Source organism: Erythranthe guttata, chromosome 3 (assembly GCF_056151865.1).
Source record: "Erythranthe guttata isolate IM_541 chromosome 3, IM_541, whole genome shotgun sequence".
Classification (NCBI taxonomy): domain Eukaryota; kingdom Viridiplantae; phylum Streptophyta; class Magnoliopsida; order Lamiales; family Phrymaceae; genus Erythranthe; species Erythranthe guttata.
Genome location: NC_142535.1, coordinates 13607030 through 13627500, shown reverse-complemented (window position 1 = coordinate 13627500; position 20471 = coordinate 13607030). Strand labels below are relative to the sequence as shown.

General features: G+C 41.5%; 1 pseudogene; it reads right to left on the bottom strand.

Annotated features, from left to right (window-relative positions):
- Nucleotides 1-8004: 8004 nt before the first annotated feature.
- Nucleotides 8005-9370, bottom strand: LOC148771855 (putative carotenoid cleavage dioxygenase 4, chloroplastic pseudogene; annotated as a pseudogene).
- Between the last annotated feature and the right edge of the window lie 11101 nt (nucleotides 9371-20471).

Below are 20471 nucleotides of genomic sequence, written 5' to 3'. Positions count from 1 at the left end.
GGTTTGGTTAAAACCAGAACCGGAACCGTGGTCAACAGTTTTTTAACCGAACCGGAACCAGTTTGACCATAACCGGAACCGAAACTAGAAAAATCGGTTTGGTTCCAGTTCCCCATTTGTGTAACCACTAACCTTTGAGAAAAAAATTAAATATTGATTATAACTACAACAAATTCCTAAAGTCTGCAAAATCTACTGTTTGACCCCTACTTTTTTTAAGGTTTGCAATTTGATCCTCAAAGTTTCAGAATCTATTAAAATTATTTAAAATTTTATGATATCTCGGTTGGATATACAAACAAAACTATTTCATAAGTTTTCGTTTTTCTAACTCTGTCGAACCGGAATCTATATATATCGACTTTTCAATTCTTAAAAAAAATTGAAACTGTATTTCTGATTCAATCCGACCAACTTTGAGTGCTACTACAAATATTGATTGATATATACACCCCCTGAGCTATGGTCAAATTACGAAAACCCCCCTCCTGTTTGGGTAATTACATCCACCCCCCTCAACTATGTATTTATCTTACGAAAAGACTCCTCTAGAGGTAAATTTAGAGATGTTAATTCGGTAAAATCGGACCAAAATTTTGGTACGCCAACATTTCATACCGTTTACCGAACAAAATATACAATTTGGTTCGATAAATAACCGAATTACATAAATTTACGTAAAAATATTTAAAAGGAGGGGGGTGGCTGTAATTACCCAAACAAGAGGGGGTTTTTCGTAATTACATCCACCCTTGTAATTTGTAGATTTATTATATTAACACTCATGTGTAGGCGGTAAATGTAAGAAACATACAAACTGAAAGGGCTGCATGTAATTTCTAAATAATGAGGGAGGTTTTCGTAAATAGACTTTACTTCAGGGAGGTGGTTGTAATTAGGGGTGGTAAACGAGCCGAGCCGGCTCGCGAACTCGACGAGCCGGCTTGAAAAAAGCTCGAACTCGAGCTCGAGCTCGAGCTTCAGACGAGCTCGAGCTCGAGCCCAAAATTAGTTGTTCGGCAGCTCGCGAGCCGGCTTGCGAGCTGCCTTCTTTTTTTTTTTTTTTCTTTTTACATATATATATATATATATATATATATATATATATATATATATATATATATATATATATATATATATATATATATTATTCTTGTTCTTATTATTATTATTATTATTATTATTATTATTATTATTATTATTATTATTATTAACTAAATAGTAAATAGTCTATAATAATAAATATATCTAGTATTTAAATAGAAACAAATCTATATTACTTAAATAATTCATAATAATATAAAATATTATTATAATAATAATAATAATAATAATAATAATAATAATAATAGAAAAAATAAAAAATATATATAACTAGAGTTCATAATAAAAAATATAATAATAATAATAATAGAAATAATATTAATAAAAAAATAAAATGATTTTAATAAAAAAATTAAATAATAAAAGAAAAAAAATTAAATAAGCCTGAGCTCGAGCTTGCCAAAATTGGCTCGAGCTCGAGCTCGAGCCAAAAAAAATTGGCTCGATGAGCTCGAGCTCGGCAACATGGACTCGAGCTCGAGCTCGAGCTGGCCAAAAGAGCCGAGCTCGGCTCGTTCCCACCCCCAGTTGTAATTTACCATAAAATAGATAACATACCAATCTAATTCTTGTTGGATCTTATAGAATTGAAAAGCTACTAATCTTTTATTAGACAAAATTTTGAAAGATAATATATATGGGATAATAATACTTTTGGTTCATGTACTTGCCACCTAAAATGATTTTAGTCCTCAAACTTATAAATTCACAAAAAAAGTCCTCACTCTTACCAATTTTTAATAATTTTGCTTTGTCGTCAATGTTTCCTGTTAAGTTGGATGGGACGGTCATGTGAGCCTCACGTAACGTCCACTTCGCACCCTAAAAATGAGCTGGAATTAAACTTCACATCTTCTTTTCCAAATATTTAATGCCTAATTTTCTTTCAAACTTAAAATATGTCATTTCCTCCATCACCTCCCGTCGTCTTCCACCTCTCCACCACTCTCCTCCGTCAAAAAACATAACAAGAAAATCAACATCTGCAAAACTGGAAAAAGAAAAAAAAAATGGCGCCCATTGATCCTCCCTCACTCCCAGACTTAACTCACCCACAATCCTGACCTTCGTGTCACGGACTTGTTCCCTTAACAAAGAACCGTGCGGCCTTAGCTCCTTTTCGCCCCTCGCGATAGCTAAGTCAGCCTCTCCCGAATGTGTTGCGAATACTTAAGTGATGGAAACGAAGAAAGAAATTAAAAAGATAAGAGAGTTGGTAAGAAAGTACTCTATTGCTTGAGTGCTTATTGTATTTGTTGGATATGTTGGATATGTTGGATATGTTGGATGATTATAAATGAGGACCCTACCTCAATTTATACAAGACCACCTCCTCAATGGACGGTGGAGATCGATATGATCTAACGGTCGGGAGTGGAACACTCCAAAGAATCCCTAAAATGTCTCTACCTACCACCACCTACCTCTACCTACCTCTATACATATGGGCCAACTTGGGCCTAACCCTATTTGGGCTAAGTCTTGGTCTTCCTAACCTCCCCAACCCAAGGGAAACTGGCAAGGGGTTGGGTCAAAATTAGCGGGCCGTGACATCCTCCCCCGCCTAATCCGGCGACGTCCTCGTTGCCTCGAACAAGTGGAGACGATCATGAAATTGCCACAAGTCTTCCTTCGTCTCCCATGTTGCCTCAGACTCGGGTAATCCCTTCCATTTGATGAGGTATTGAATACTCGGTGGAACTCCCCTACGTCGCTTCAATTGTCGGCCGAGCACTTCCTCGATCTCCTTATCGTATGACTTAGTCATGATGGGTGGTGCTCGGTGCGACTCTCCTCGGCTCGGGTCTTCCTTGTCTCCGTGATAAGGCTTCAACATACTCACATGGAAGACCGGGTGAATTTTCAAAGAACTTGGAAGTTATAGACGATACGAAACTTTACCGACCTTGGCGATCACCGGGAATGGTCTTTCGTACCTTCGCACAAGTCCCTTGTGCATGCTCCTCAATGCCTTGAATTGTTAGGGCAATAGTTTCACCATCACTTGGGCCCCAACGTCGAATTCCCGTGGTCGTCGTTTGTCGTCCGCCCATTTCTTCATTCGTCGTCTGGCCTTCTCAAGGCATGCCCGGGCTAAGTCGGCTTGTTCCTCCCACGACTTAGCCATCTTCAATGCTCCGGGACTCCTTCCATCGGTTGCCATAGCCAAAGTGTGCGGCGTAAGCGGTTGTTGTCCCGTTGCGAGCTCGAATGGACTCCTCCCCGTGGCTTCACTCCACTGCAAGTTGTACGAGAATTGAGCCATGTCGAGGAGCTTCGCCCAATCTTTTTGATTGGCTCCCACGAAGTGCCGTAAGTAGCACTCGAGTAGGGCGTTCACTCTCTCCGTTTGCCCGTCGGTTTGGGGGTGAAAACTCGTCGAGAAGCAAAGTTCGGACCCTAAAAGTTTGAAAAGCTCCGTCCATAATCGCCCCGTGAAGCGTGGGTCTCGATCGCTTATGATGTTCCTCGGTAGTCCCCAATACTTGACGACGTTCTTGAAAAAGAACCGGGCTGCCTCCTCCGCGGTGCAATCCCTCGGGCAAGCTATGAACGTCCCGTACTTTAAAATGCAATCTACCACCACCATGATAGATCCGGCCCCCTCGGACTTCGGCAAGGCACTAATGAAGTCCATTGAGATCGACTCCCATGGTCGCTCGGGGATTGGGAGTGGCTCAAGTTACCCTGCCGGCTGCTTATTCTCCACCTTGTCTTGTTGGCACACCAGACAAGTCTTCACATATGTGTCGACACTGTCCCGTATGTGAGGCCAAAAGTAGGCCGTCTCGAGTAACGCCATTGTCCGCCCTTGGCCCGGATGCCCCGCCCACTTGGTGTCGTGGCATTCCCTTATGAGGTCCTTCCTCAAGCTGCCCCACTTCGGAACGAAGAGTCGCTGTCCCTTCGTGTAGAGTAGGCCGTCTTCTACCCAAAATTGCCTCGTCTTGCCCTCCTTGACGAGTCGGATTAGCTCCTTGGCCATGGGATCATGTTCGAGCCCTTCTCGGATCATGTCGGCCAATTTCCCCCTTGTCGAGCTAATGGCTACGAGTTCGGCTTTTCTATTCAAAGTATCGGCCACAACGTTCACCTTCCCCCGTTTGTACTCCTTTAAAGCGGCTAAAAATGTCGGCTCGCCCCGTCGAACTCCCTTGGCAACTTGCGTGGCCGACAGTTGCCTTGGTTGCGTGCTTTCTTCCTTAGTGGTGCCGTTGATGGCCGGCACCATGCAAGGTGTCCCCTTCTCTAAGATGCAAACCGAATTGAAACAAGGCATCGGGATAGCCATTACCTTGCGGAAGAAGTCCATGCCTAGCACCACCTTGAAGTCATCCATCGGTGCTACCGAAAAATCCACTTGGCCCTTCCAAGTGCCTAAGTGTAGCTCCGCGTCTCGTGCTACACCGTTGAGCGGTTGTGCCTTAGCGTTAACGGCCTTGAGCCTCGTCTGGTCCACCATAGGCCAACCCTCTTGGCCTCGTCCTCGGTGATAAAGTTGTGGGTTGCTCCCGTGTCCACCATCACCTTTGCTGGGGTATCGTTGATGCGGGCCTCCACGTACATCAGCCCCTTGCTTGATGTTGCCGGCATCGGATTAGCCTTTAAGGCGTTCAGAAGTTGGAGCGATCCCATGTTGCCTAGCCCCTCGTTTGTGCCTTGCTCGGCCTCTTGTTGTAAGAGTGCCGACAATGACCCCATCTTGGGACATTGACTCATCGCGTGCGGCCCCTTGCACACGAAGCATCCTCCCTTAGGCACAAACGACCTCTTCTTTTCTTCAAGTTGATGGCATGAGAATGGCTTGTCTCCTCCCCTCGAGGTTGACGCTCGCCTTGGGTCTCGGTTGTCTCGATAGTCCCGTCTCACTTCTCCGCCTTTAGTCGGGTTCCACTTCTCTTTTCGCAACGGCTCTCTCGGTTGATATTCGGTTAAAGACTCGGCGGCGGCAATAGCTTCATCGACGGATTATATGTCTCGTCGGTGGAGTTCTTGCTTGGCCCAGCCTTGTAACCCATCGGTGAAGTGGAAAAGGAGATCCTCCTCGGAAAGGTTGGGAATTTGAAGGGTGAGGGTGGTGAACTCCTTCACGTATTCGCGGATTGAACTTCGTTGCTTGAGTTCCCTCAACTTCCTTCGAGCCTCATAGACGACGTTCTCCGGGTAGAAGTGTCGCTTGAGTTCCCTCTTGAACTCTTCCCAAGTATCGATTCGGCAAACGCCTTTCTCGATATCGGCGTGCTTTCTACGCTACCATAACATAGCTGTATCGGAAAGATAAAGGGAAGCAGTTCTTACCTTAGTCGTTTCGTCGACTAGACCGATACCCTCGAAATATTGCTCCATCCTCCATATGAAGTTCTCGACTTCCTTGGCGTCCCTTACGCCGTTGAATCCCGTTGGCTTCGGGCAGTTCACCCTTGAACTCGAAGCAACGCCAGTGCTCCCGTTAGCGGCGGCCTTTTTGCACAAGGCCAAGTCGTCGCGCATCCCCTCGATGCTCTCTTGGAGGGATTGGATGATGGCCTCTAATCGATCCAACCGTTCCTCCCGCAACGCCTCATTGTCTCTAGACAAATCGAGTTGCTCGGCGACGTGATTCTCCAACACTTCTGTATCGTGCTCGAGCTTCTCGAATCGTTCGCTAAGCTCCGCTATGGCGACGTTATTCTCGAGCCTCTCGAGTCTTTCGCCATGATCCATTAGCACAGCCTCATTAACGGTACTCTCCCCACGAGCCTTGCTGTGGTCCCTCTTCTTCTTGTTGTTTACTTGGGCCTTCCTGCCACGTCCCTCGGTTACGTACGAAATATCTTCAACGTTCGCCATCGTTGAGGATTCGATCAACACAAAGCCCTTAGCCGGGCTCTGATACCACTTGTCACGGACTTGTTCACTTAACAAAGAACCGTGCGGCCTTAGCTCCTTCTCGCCCCTCGCGATAGCTAAGTCAGCCTCTCCCGAATGTGTTGCGAATACTTAAGTGATGGAAACGAAGAAAGAAATTAAGAAGATAAGAGAGTTGGTAAGAAAGTACTCTATTGCTTGAGTGCTTATTGCTTTGTTGGATATGTTGGATATGTTGGATGATTACAAATGAGGACCCTACCTCTATTTATACAAGACCACCTCCTCAATGGACGGTGGAGATCGATATGATCTAACGGTCGGGAGTGGAACACTCCAAAGAATCCCTAAAATGTCTCTACCTACCACCACCTACCTCTACCTACCTCTATACATATGGGCCAACTTGGGCCTAACCCTATTTGGGCTAAGTCTTGGTCTTCCTAACCTCCCCAACCCAAGGGAAACTGGCAAGGGGTTGGGTCAAAATTAGCGGGCCGTGACATTCGGCTCCAATTCAATTGAAATGAAATCAAAGGGAATTAGGGATTTGAGAATATAAATTGGGGAAAGCTGCCAAATGGATTGAGTGTATTCCAGTTGGATTTTTTACTGCCCCTTAGACGTCACTTCAGGAGCACATGACATTACTGTCCAAGTTAACTCGGAAAGTTGACAACCAAGTCAAAAGTATCAAAATGTGGTAAGATTGATGACAAATTTCGTGAACTTCAAAATTTAAAGACTAATAAAATCGTTTTAGGTGGCAAGTATAGGGACCAAAAGTGTAATTATCCCATATATATATATATATATATATATATATATATATATATATAATTATGTGTGATAAGATGTTTTAAGAAATTAATGAACTTATATAATATATATTTAAATGGGCAAATGGCAAAAAGGCCCATCACATGGGACTTAAATGCGTTTTGGTCCACAAAAAAACCAGTCTCTCAATTAAGCCCATCCCCATGTCTTTAGTCTAAAATACCCTCAATAATATAATTCTTATCAATTCCACCCATTATACTCTAACTTTCTTAATATTACACATTGACCCCGAATTTAAACAAATATATCACATTAACCCCCAAAACTTTATTTTTTTCAGAAAATAATTTTTTTCTGAAATGTTTTTTTTCCGGACAGATTCCGGCGTTGACTTTTTTTTTTTTTTGAATTGTTTTTCTTAGAAAAAAAATATTTTAATTAATATTACTGTCTTGGCTACTAAATTACTGTCTCAGACAGTAATATTACTGTTTGGGACAGTAATATTATGAATATTATTTTTCCGAACATTAATATTATTGTCTAAGATAGTTAAATTACTGTTGGAGATAGTAATTTAACATCCAAGGCAGTAATATTAATTAAAATAATTTTTTTAAGGAAAAAACAAAGTCAATGAACAGTTAAATTACTGTCTCCGACAGTTAAATAACTGCCGGAGACAGTAATTTAGCAACGAATACAGTAATATTAATGAAATTTATTTTTTTTAAGAATAAAAAAGTCAATTAATAGTTAAATTACTGTCTCCGACATTTAAATAACTGCTGGAGACAATAATTTCGCAACGAATACAGTAATATTAATTAAAATATTTTTGAAGAAAAAAAAAAAAAAAAAAAGAGTCAATTAACAGTTAAATTACTGTCTCCGACAGTTAAATAACTGTCGGAGACAGTAATTTAGCAGTCAAGACAGTAATATTAATTAAAATATTTTTTTAAGAAAAAACAAAATTATAAAAAAAAAAAAAAAAAAAAGTCAACGGGTCTTTATAACGGCCAGTCAAAGGGTTTGACTAACGGATTCAAGAAAAAAATTAACGTCAGGGGGGTATTTGATTTTTTTCATACAGCAGGGGGGTAAACGATACCTTTCTCATAATACAGGGGTGCAAAGTGAATTTTACCCTTTTTTTAATAAGGGGGATCCAGTCATATTTTCAATATTAGTAAAAAACTCACTATTTTAATGATTCCCGAAAACAACCTTCTGGAAACACACACAAAATCCGGAAATTTGATATCCCTACAATCGTGTGTGATTGATTATATCCCAAACAAATTGATTCTCAGAAACCATTTCTAAGCTCTCAAAAACCATTTCTATTCTCTCATTATTCGCCGCCACCATCACCACCGTATCGCCGCCGTCTTCTTCCCACGCGTTCACCGCGTGCGATATGTTCACCCCGGGAGCATCCACCCACACCATTCCACTGTCATCCTCAGCGTACTTCTCGATCACTCCAATCCTCGGAATCTTCCCTCCGTCCACCCGAACCGGCCGCCGCCCCCTCAGTATCTCCGCCGGGGTTATCACCATCTGCCCCTCGTTGAACACCGCGTAGTTCTCCGTCACGGCGCAATCGTGGAACACCGTCGCCGTCTTAACGGCGTGGATAGCCACGTTAGCCTGCTTTCTTCCGTCGGAACCGATCCTGAAAAACGTTAAAAACGGAGCAAGTCCGGAGTATCGGAATGCAAAGGTCTCCCCGGTGACTGGATCCACTTTCGGGTGGGCGGTCATGTTGAAGAAACCGCCGCCGCCGCCGAAGTCACGGCGGCCGACCGTGGCTATATCTCCGTCGGGCGTCACCCGTATCTCGTACGGAAGATCCGATTCGGTGAGAGCGTAGAGCTTCCCGGCGATGAGTGCCACGCTGACGTTCGCCGTGCCGAACCCGTTCGCCGCTGGCTTGAACTCTCCGGCGAGCACACGCGCGGCAGCAACAAACACACGCGCCATGGAAGCCATGCCTCCGTTGAACGACGACAAAACGCTCGGGATAACGGCGTACCCCAATTCACGCTCCGTCAAGTATTTGTAAGTCTTGATATAACGCCGGCAAAACGTGGCTCCGCCGTCGGATATTCTAACCATCTGAATCATCCCGTCGCCGTCCAATAGGTGGTGCGGGCCCCGCGGCAAGAACTGCGGATTAGGGCCGTTTCGTAAATACACACCATTCAAACATCTCGGAATATTCGAGTAGCCCTCCACCAACTCGCATGCCGTTGGAGGAAGCTCGTGGTCGACCGGCGCGTAGTTGCCCGAGAGCACATGGTGCGGGTCGATAGACGGAGGAAGGGGGGGCGATAGTGAGTCGAGAGAGTTGCATGTAAAATCATCTATGGACTTGAACAACGTCGTCAGAAACGGAACGGTATTCGGTTTGGTCTTATTGATCAACTTGAATTTGATTTTTTCGGCCGTTTTCGAAATAAGTTTCGATAAATGGTCGTTGAATATCGTGAAGGAGTGACTGCGAATAATATTTGTTCGACGGCTGATCTTCGGAGTCGATGCAAAGGATGTGTTGGATTGAGAATATTTGGGAAGGAAGGAAGAAGAGAGGGCATCCATCTTAATTTTTATATACCTTGCTTCTCTACTCGGGTTATTTATAAGTGAACATTTCGTGTCACGGTTGACGGAAATATTGCAATATATAGTTGTATATCTTCTCAAATCTGACTGGAAATATTTTATTTATTGGATTTATAATTAAATGTTGTTGATTCGCGTGTAACTTATTTAATTCATAAATGAATCAGAAAATATTAGTTGGCCTTCTGCTAGTTGTCGTTCACATATAAATATATAATAATGCATATAATAAATCACCAGTCATATATATTATATTCAGGTTATTTGCAGATTGAAGCAAGTTAGCATGGACGATCTTATTCTCATGTCAGGTTTGCACATATATTTGTTTTATTAAATTTATCACAGGTGTTTCCACGTTTCAAACGTCATGGCACCTGTTGGAAATGTTTCGAGGACGTTTCTAGTAATAACGAAAAAAATTGGAAACACGTTTCCACCTAAAACAAATCAACAACCTATTTTAAATAAAAAAACTCGGAATTGTATAAGCTTAAAAAAGTTCCGGGGATGTTTTTAGTAATAAAGAAAAAATGGAAACACTTTTCCACCCAAAAATAATCAAAAATCTATTTTAAATAAAAACTCGAAATTGTATACACATAAAAAAAATCTTAAATCTCATGTCTAATTTTAACTTCTAATGGTGTTCTAATATTTTTTGTGGGTGCTAATTCCATACTAGCATAAATAATGTAATTTGTGGAATAATAATTCATATTGGAATCTCTTAAAATTATATATAAATTGTAGATGTAATTTGTAGATATAATATGTAACTGACTATGTATATAAGTTAAAAAATGAAGTTTCCCCATTTTGCAGTGTCCGCGCCTGTGTTCGTGCTACATAGTTTATATATAATCCAAAAACTCGTGCCCAATAAGGGTAGTGGGTGACAAAACTGGTTATGCATATTCATATTTGATATATTTTATCTTAGCGTTTCATTCTATGATTGTAAATTTGTGACTGTGTGAATGTGATAAATTAAAGGGGTAAGTACAGTTGATTCCTCTGGACTATAGGCTCCGACCCAAAATGCCTCCTAAACAACAAATTGGGACAGTTTATACTCTTCCGTAACTCATTCAACGTATATCTGCCAAAAGCATTAACGCCTGTCTTCCGTTATAACCAAACACGTGGACAAAAAAAAAACGTTTCTATTCCACAAGCGCCTTCCTCCACCAGTACGATTTCGTCGCTATTTACTTTTTATATTCTATCATCTAATTAAAACGTTTTAATTGTTATTCATACCTAAATTTTACTATTATTGTAGCTGGTTCATACAACTTCTGAGTCGAAGAAATCAGCTCAGCTCTACAATTGCCACCGAATTCGACTGATTCTCTTAAGTCACTACAAAAGTCAAAGCAGACCCCGGCGGTGTTGCGGTCACCTCTGGCCGTGGCGGCGGTTGAATTGCCGCCTAAACCACCTCTTCCTCTCCCAATATTCGAATTGAAATCAGGCACTAAGTCATCTCGAAAGTTCAGCAACGAAGCCCCAAGGTTGTCTCGCTGACAGCAGCGCTACAACTGTTGGGCTAAATATCTAACATGCAAGTGCACGTATCGCAAATAAGTAGTAAAAGTGGAGTCGGATGTCTATCCCACAGGGAATACTCAAATTATCTAATCCTAAGTATCAAATTCTAACAATTATGATTTTTATCCAGCCTACGCAAGGTTGTCAAATTTAATCAACTAAACAATTAAACTAATTATGACGCAAATAAATACGAGAAACTATCAATATAAAAACGGATCTTAACGGCCGCAGTTTCCAATCCTGCTAATAGTTTAGCGCATTCTTTATTGTTACTATGGGGTCCTGAAGCACAAGGAGATTTTACTCGTTGGTGTCAATTAGGTGGTCTGTGGACTTTTGTTGCTCTGCATGGTGCGTTCGGACTAATAGGTTTCATGTTACGTCAATTTGAGCTTGCTCGATCTGTTCAATTGCGACCTTATAATGCAATCGCATTTTCTGGTCCAATTGTTGTTTTTGTTTATGTATTCCTGATTTATCCACTAGGCCAGTCTGGTTGGTTCTTTGCACTTAGTTTTGGTGTAGCAGCTATATTTCGATTCATCCTCTTTTTTCAAGGATTTCATAATTGGACGCTGAACCCATTTCATATGATGGGAGTTGCCGGTGTATTGGGGGCTGCTTTGCTATGCGCTATTCATGGTGCTACCGTAGAAAATACTTTATTTGAAGATGGTGATGGTGCAAATACATTCCGTGCTCACTACGCCAAAATGCATTTCAGGCGACGAAAATTTGCGACAAAAAAATCTTATTCGCGACGAAAAAAATAATTTTGCGACGAAAGGTTTGCGACGAAAGAAACGCAAAAAAAGTTCAAAAAAGTGCCCGTCGCAAATTTTTGCGACGAAACATAAAAAGGGTCGCATGGTTTGCGACCTTTCCAGAGAAACGTCGCAAAGATTTTATTTTTTCGTTAGCTGAAATATTGCGACGAAACCTTTGGGAATCGTCGCAAAATCAATGATAAAGTTGCGACTAAAATAAAATGTCGCTCTTTGATGCGACGTTTATTTGTAATTAATTTCGTCGCAAAATTTAAATTAAGTACCATAACTCAATAAAATTATACGAAAATCCTCGTAAAAAGGTACATATTGAGTGTAAAATATACACTCAACAACAACCGACACAAAATGAAGCCTCCACCCAAACTAGGGGTGGTAAACGAGCCGAGCCGGCTCGCGAACTCGACGAGCCGGCTCGAACTCGAGCTCGGGTTTTTCGAGCTCGAGCTCACGAGCTCGAGCTTCGGACGAGCTCGAGCTCGAGCCCAAATCTAGTTGTTCGACAGCTCGCGAGCCGGCTCGCGAGCTGCCTTCCTTTTTTTTTTTAATTATATATATATATATATATATATATATATATATATATATATATATATATATATATATATATATATATATATATATATATATATATATTATTCTTATTATTATTATTATTAACTTAAATAGTAAATAGTCTATAATAATAAATATTTCTAGTACTTAAATAGAAACAAATCTATATTACTTAAAAAATTCATAATAATATAAAATATTATAATAATAATAATAATAATAATAATAATAATAATAATAATAATAATAATAGAAAAATTAAAAAAAAATATATAACTAGAGTTCATTATTTATTTTATAATTTTTTTTTATTTTCCTATAAATTATTTTTAATAAAAAATTAAATGATTTTAATAAAAAATTAAATAATTTTAATAAAAAAATTAAAAAATTAAAAATAAATAAATAAATAAATAATTAAATGAGCTCGAGCTCGAGCCAAAAAAAATTGGCTCGATGAGCTCGAGCTCGGCAACATGGACTCGAGCTCGAGCTCGAGCTGGCCAAAAGGGCCGAGCTCGGCTCGTTCCCACCCCTACCCCAAACAGTTCCAAACAACCACCTCCGCCTAGATATAACCACCGGTTTGGTTAAAACCAGAACCGGAACCGTGGTCAACAGTTTTTTAACCGAACCGGAACCAGTTTGACCATAACCGGAACCGAAACTAGAAAAATCAGTTTGGTTCCAGTTCCCCATTTGTGTAACCACTAACCTTTGAGAAAAAAATTAAATATTGATTATAACTACAACAAATTCCTAAAGTCTGCAAAATCTACTGTTTGACCCCTACTTTTTTTAAGGTTTGCAATTTGATCCTCAAAGTTTCAGAATCTATTAAAATTATTTAAAATTTTATGATATCTCGGTTGGATATACAAACAAAACTATTTCATAAGTTTTCGTTTTTCTAGCTCTGTCGAACCGGAATCTATATATATCGACTTTTCAATTCTTAAAAAAAATTGAAACTGTATTTCTGATTCAATCCGACCAACTTTGAGTGCTACTACAAATATTGATTGATATATACACCCCCTGAGCTATGGTCAAATTACGAAAACCCCCCTCCTGTTTGGGTAATTACATCCACCCCCCTCAACTATGTATTTATCTTACGAAAAGACTCCTCCAGAGGTAAATTTAGAGATGTTAATTCGGTAAAATCGGACCAAAATTTTGGTACGCCAACATTTCATACCGTTTACCGAACAAAATATACAATTTGGTTCGATAAATAACCGAATTACATAAATTTTACGTAAAAATATTTAAAAGGAGGGGGGTGGCTGTAATTACCCAAACAAGAGGGGGTTTTTTGTAATTACATCCACCCTTGTAATTTGTAGATTTATTATATTAACACTCATGTGTAGGCGGTAAATGTAAGAAACATACAAACTGAAAGGGCTGCATGTAATTTCTAAATAATGAGGGAGGTTTTCGTAAATAGACTTTACTTCAGGGAGGTGGTTGTAATTAGGGGTGGTAAACGAGCCGAGCCGGCTTGCGAACTCGACGAGCCGGCTTGAAAAAAGCTCGAACTCGAGCTCGGGTTTTTCGAGCTCGAGCTCGAGCTTCAGACGAGCCGGCTTGCGAGCTGCCTTCTTTTTTTTTTTTTTTTTTCTTTTTACATATATATATATATATATATATATATATTATTCTTGTTCTTATTATTATTATTATTATTACTATTATTATTATTATTATTAACTAAATAGTAAATAGTCTATAATAATAAATATATCTAGTATTTAAATAGAAACAAATCTATATTACTTAAATAATTCATACTAATATAAAATATTATTATAATAATAATAATAATAATAATAATAGAAAAAATAAAAAATATGTATAACTAGAGTTCATAATAAAAAATATAATAATAATAATAATAATAGAAATAATATTAATAAAAAAATAAAATGATTTTAATAAAAAAATTAAATAATAAAAAAAAATTAAATAAGCTTGAGCTCGAGCTTGCCAAAATTGGCTCGAGCTCGAGCTCGAGCCAAAAAAAATTGGCTCGATGAGCTCGAGCTCGGCAACATGGACTCGAGCTCAAGCTCGAGCTGGCCAAAAGAGCCGAGCTCGGCTCGTTCCCACCCCCAGTTGTAATTTACCATAAAATAGATAACATACCAATCTAATTCTTGTTGGATCTTATAGAATTGAAAAGCTATTAATCTTTTATTGGACAAAATTTTGAAAGATAATATATATGGGATAATAATACTTTTGGTTCATGTACTTGCCACCTAAAATGATTTTAGTCCTCAAACTTATAAATTCACAAAAAAAGTCCTCACTCTTACCAATTTTTAATAATTTTGCTTTGTCGTCAATGTTTCCTGTTAAGTTGGATGGGACGGTCATGTGAGCCTCACGTAACGTCCACTTCGCACCCTAAAAATGAGCTGGAATTAAACTTCACATCTTCTTATCCAAATATTTAATGCCTAATTTTCTTTCAAACTTAAAATATGTCATTTCCTCCATCACCTCCCGTCGTCTTCCACCTCTCCACCACTCTCCTCCGTCAAAAAACATAACAAGAAAATCAACATCTGCAAAACTGGAAAAAGAAAAAAAAAATGGCGCCCATTGATCCTCCCTCACTCCCAGACTTAACTCACCCACAATCCTGACCTTCGTGTCACGGACTTGTTCCCTTAACAAAGAACCGTGCGGCCTTAGCTCCTTCTCGCCCCTCGCGATAGCTAAGTCAGCCTCTCCCGAATGTGTTGCGAATACTTAAGTGATGGAAACGAAGAAAGAAATTAAGAAGATAAGAGAGCTGGTAAGAAAGTACTTTATTGCTTGAGTGCTTATTGTATTTGTTGGATATGTTGGATATGTTGGATGATTACAAATGAGGACCCTACCTCTATTTATACAAGACCACCTCCTCAATGGACGGTGGAGATCGATATGATCTAACGGTCGGGAGTGGAACACTCCAAAGAATCCCTAAAATGTCTCTACCTACCTCTATACATATGGGCCAACTTGGGCCTAACCCTATTTGGGCTAAGTCTTGGTCTTCCTAACCTCCCCAACCCAAGGGAAACTGGCAAGGGGTTGGGTCAAAATTAGCGGGCCGTGACATCCTCCCCCGCCTAATCCGGCGACGTCCTCGTTGCCTCGAACAAGTGGAGACGATCATGAAGTTGCCACAAGTCTTCCTTCGTCTCCCATGTTGCCTCAGACTCGGGTAATCCCTTCCATTTAATGAGGTATTGAATACTCGGTGGAACTCCCCTACGTCGCTTCAATTGTCGGCTGAGCACTTCCTCGATCTCCTTATCGTATGACTTAGTCATGATGGGTGGTGCTCGGTGCGACTCTCCTCGGCTCGGGTCTTCCTTGTCTCCGTGATAAGGCTTCAACATACTCACATGGAAGACCGGGTGAATTTTCAAAGAACTTGGAAGTTATAGACGATACGAAACTTTACCGACCTTGGCGATCACCGGGAATGGTCTTTCGTACCTTCGCACAAGTCCCTTGTGCATGCTCCTCAACGCCTTGAATTGTTGGGGCAATAGTTTCACCATCACTTGGGCCCCAACGTCGAATTCCCGTGGTCGTCGTTTGTCGTCCGCCCATTTCTTCATTCGTCGTCTGGCCTTCTCAAGGCATGCCCGGGCTAAGTCGGCTTGTTCCTCCCACGACTTAGCCATCTTCAATGCTCCGGGACTCCTTCCATCGGTTGCCGTAGCCAAAGTATGCGGCGTAAGCGGTTGTTGTCCCGTTGCGAGCTCGAATGGACTCCTCCCCGTGGCTTCACTCCGCTGCAAGTTGTACGAGAATTGAGCCATGTCGAGGAGCTTCGCGCAATCTTTTTGATTGGCTCCCACGAAGTGCCGCAAGTAGCACTCGAGTAGGGCGTTCACTCTCTCCGTTTGCCCGTCGGTTTGGGGGTGAAAACTCGTCGAGAAGCAAAGTTCGGACCCTAAAAGTTTGAAAAGCTCCGTCCATAATCGCCCCGTGAAGCGTGGGTCTCGATCGCTTATGATGTTCCTCGGTAGTCCCCAATACTTGACGACGTTCTTGAAAAAGAACCGGGCTGCCTCCTCCGCGGTGCAATCCCTCGGGCAAGCTATGAACGTCCCGTACTTTAAAAAGCAATCTACCACCACCATGATAGATCCGGCCCCCTCAGACTTCGGCAAGGCACTAATGAAGTCCATTGAGATCGACTCCATTGGTCGCTCGGGGATTGGGAGTGGCTCAAGTAACCCTGCCGGCTGCTTATTCTCCACCTTGTCTTGTTGGCACACCAGACAAGTCTTCACATATGCGTCGACACTGTCCCGCATGTGAGGCCAAAAGTAGGCCGTCTCGAGTAACGCCATTGTCCGCCCTTGGCCCGGATGCCCCGCCCACTTGGTGTCGTGGCATTCCCTTATGAGGTCCTTCCTCAAGCTGCCCCACTTCGGAACGAAGAGTCGCTGTCCCTTCGTGTAGAGTAGGCCGTCTTCTACCCAAAATTGCCTCGTCTTGCCCTCCTTGACGAGTCGGATTAGCTCCTTGGCCATGGGATCATGTTCGAGCCCTTCTCGGATCATGTCGGCCAATTTCCCCCTTGTCGAGCTAATGGCTACGAGTTCGGCTTTTCTATTCAAAGTATCGGCCACAACGTTCACCTTTCCCCGTTTGTACTCCTTTAAAGCGGCTAAAAATGTCGGCTCGCCCCGTCGAACTCCCTTGGCAACTTGCGTGGCCGACAGTTGCCTTGGTTGCGTGCTTTCTTCCTTAGTGGTGCCGTTGATGGCCGGCACCATGCAAGGTGTCCCCTTCTCTAAGATGCAAACCGAATTGAAACAAGGCATCGGGATAGCCATTACCTTGCGGAAGAAGTCCATGCCTAGCACCACCTTGAAGTCATCCATCGGTGCTACCGAAAAATCCACTTGTCCCTTCCAAGTGCCTAAGTGTAGCTCCGCGTCTCGTGCTACACCGTTGAGCGGTTGTGCCTTAGCGTTAACGGCCTTGAGCCTCGTCTGGTCCACCATAGGCCAACCCTCTTGGCCTCGTCCTCGGTGATAAAGTTGTGGGTTGCTCCCGTGTCCACCATCACCTTTGCTGGGGTATGGTTGATGCGGGCCTCCACGTACATCAGCCTCTTGCTTGATGTTGCCGGCATCGGATTAGCCTTTAAGGCGTTCAGAAGTTGGAGCGATCCCATGTTGGCTAGCCCCTCGTTTGTGCCTTGCTCGGCCTCTTGTTGTAAGAGTGCCGACAATGACCCCATCTTGGGACATTGACTCATCGCGTGCGGCCCCTTGCACACGAAGCATCCTCCCTTAGGCACAAACGACCTCTTCTTTTCTTCAAGTTGATGGCGTGAGGATGGCTTGTCTCCTCCCCTCGAGGTTGACGCTCGCCTTGGGTCTCGGTTGTCTCGATAGTCCCGTCACTCTTCTCCACCTTTAGTCGGGTTCCACTTCTCTTTTCGCAACGGCTCTCTCGGTTGATATTCGGTTAAAGACTCGGCGGCGGCAATAGCTTCATCGACGGATTTGATGTCTCGTCGGTGGAGTTCTTGCTTGGCCCAGCCTTGTAACCCATCGGTGAAGTGGAAAAGGAGATCCTCCTCGGAAAGGTTGGGAATTTGAAGGGTGAGGGTGGTGAACTCCTTCACGTATTCGCGGATTGAACTTCGTTGCTTGAGTTCCCTCAACTTCCTTCGAGCCTCATAGACGACGTTCTCCGGGTAGAAGTGTCGCTTGAGTTCCCTCTTGAACTCTTCCCAAGTATCGATTCGGCAAACGCCTTTCTCGATATCGGCGTGCTTTCTACGCCACCATAACATAGCTGTATCGGAAAGATAAAGGGAAGCAGTTCTTACCTTAGTCGTCTCGTCGACTAGACCGATACCCTCGAAATATTGCTCCATCCTCCATAGGAAGTTCTCGACTTCCTTGGCGTCCCTTACGCCGTTGAATCCCGTTGGCTTCGGGCAGTTCACCCTTGGACTCGAAGCAACACCAGTGCTCCCGTTAGCGGCGGCCTTTTTGCACAAGGCCAAGTCGTCGCGCATCCCCTCGATGCTCTCTTGGAGGGATTGGATGATGGCCTCCAATCGATCCAACCGTTCCTCCCGCAACGCCTCATTGTCTCTAGACAAATCGAGTTGCTCGGCGACGTGATTCTCCAACACTTCCGTATCGTGCTCAAGCTTCTCGAATCGTTCACTAAGCTCCGCTATGGCGACGTTATTCTCGAGCCTCTCGAGTCTTTCGCCATGATCCATTAGCACAGCCTCATTAACGGTACTCTCCCCACGAGCCTTGCTGTGGTCCCTCTTCTTCTTGTTGTTTACTTGGGCCTCCCTGCCACGTCCCTCGGTTACGTACGAAATATCTTCAACATTCGCCATCGTTGAGGATTCGATCAACACAAAGCCCTTAGCCGGGCTCTGATACCACTTGTCACGGACTTGTTCAGTTAACAAAGAACCGTGCGGCCTTAGCTCCTTCTCGCCCCTCGCGATAGCTAAGTCAGCCTCTCCCGAATGTGTTGCGAATACTTAAGTGATGGAAACGAAGAAAGAAATTAAGAAGATAAGAGAGTTGGTAAGAAAGTACTTTATTGCTTGAGTGCTTATTGTATTTGTTAGATATGTTGGATATGTTGGATGATTACAAATGAGTACCCTACCTCTATTTATACAAGACTACCTCCTCAATGGACGGTGGATATCGATATGATCTAACGGTCGGGAGTGGAACACTCCAAAGAATCCCTAAAATGTCTCTACCTACCACCACCTACCTCTACCTACCTCTATACATATGGGCCAACTTGGGCCTAACCCTATTTGGGCTAAGTCTTGGTCTTCCTAACCTCCCCAACCCAAGTGAAACTGGCAAGGGGTTGGGTCAAAATTAGCGGGCCGTGACATTCAGCTCCAATTCAATTGAAATGAAATCAAAGGGAATTAGGGATTTGAGAATATAAATTGGGGAAAGCTGCCAAATGGATTGAGTGTATTCCAGTTGGATTTTTTACTGCCCCTTAGACGTCACTTCAGGCGCACATGACATTACTGTCCAAGTTAACTCGGAAAGTTGACAACCGAGTCAAAAGTATCAAAATGTGGTAAGATTGATGACAAATTTCGTGAACTTCAAAATTTAAAGACTAATAAAATCGTTTTAGGTGGCAAGTATAGGGACCAAAAGTGTAATTATCCCATATATATATATATATATATATATATATATATATATATATATATATATATATATATATATATATATATATATATATATATATATATATATAAAATTATGTGTGATAAGATGTTTTAAGAAATTAATGAACTTATATAATATATATTTAAATGGGCAAATGGCAAAAAGGCCCATCACATGGGACTTAAATGCGTTTTGGTCCACAAAAAAACCAGTCTCTCAATTAAGCCCATCCCCATGTCTTTAGTCTAAAATACCCTCAATAATATAATTCTTATCAATTCCACCCATTATACTCTAACTTTCTTAATATTACACATTGACCCCGAATTTAAACAAATATATCACATTAACCCCCAAAACTTTATTTTTTTCAGAAAATAATTTTTTTTCTGAAATGTTTTTTTCCGGACAGATTCCGGCCAGATTCCGGCGTTGACTTTTTTTTTTTTTTGAATTGTTTTTCTTAGAAAAAAAAATATTTTAATTAATATTACTGTCTTGGCTACTAAATTACTGTCTCAGACAGTAATATTACTGTTTGGGACAGTAATATTATGAATATTATTTTTCCGAACAGTAATATTATTAATATTATTGTCTAAGACAGTTAAATTACTGTTGGAGACAGTAATTTAACATCCAAGGCAGTAATATTAATTAAAATAATTTTTTTAAGGAAAAAACAAAGTCAATGAACAGTTAAATTACTGTCTCCGACAGTTAAATAACTGCCGGAGATAGTAATTTAGCAACGAATATAGTAATATTAATTAAAAATATTTTTTTAAGAATAAAAAAGTCAATTAATAGTTAAATTACTGTCTCCGACATTTAAATAACTGCTGGAGACAATAATTTCGCAACGAATACAGTAATATTAATTAAAATATTTTTGAAGAAAAAAATAAAAAAACAAAAGAGTCAATTAACAGTTAAATTACTGTCTCCGACAGTTAAATAACTGTCGGAGACAGTAATTTAGCAGCCAAGA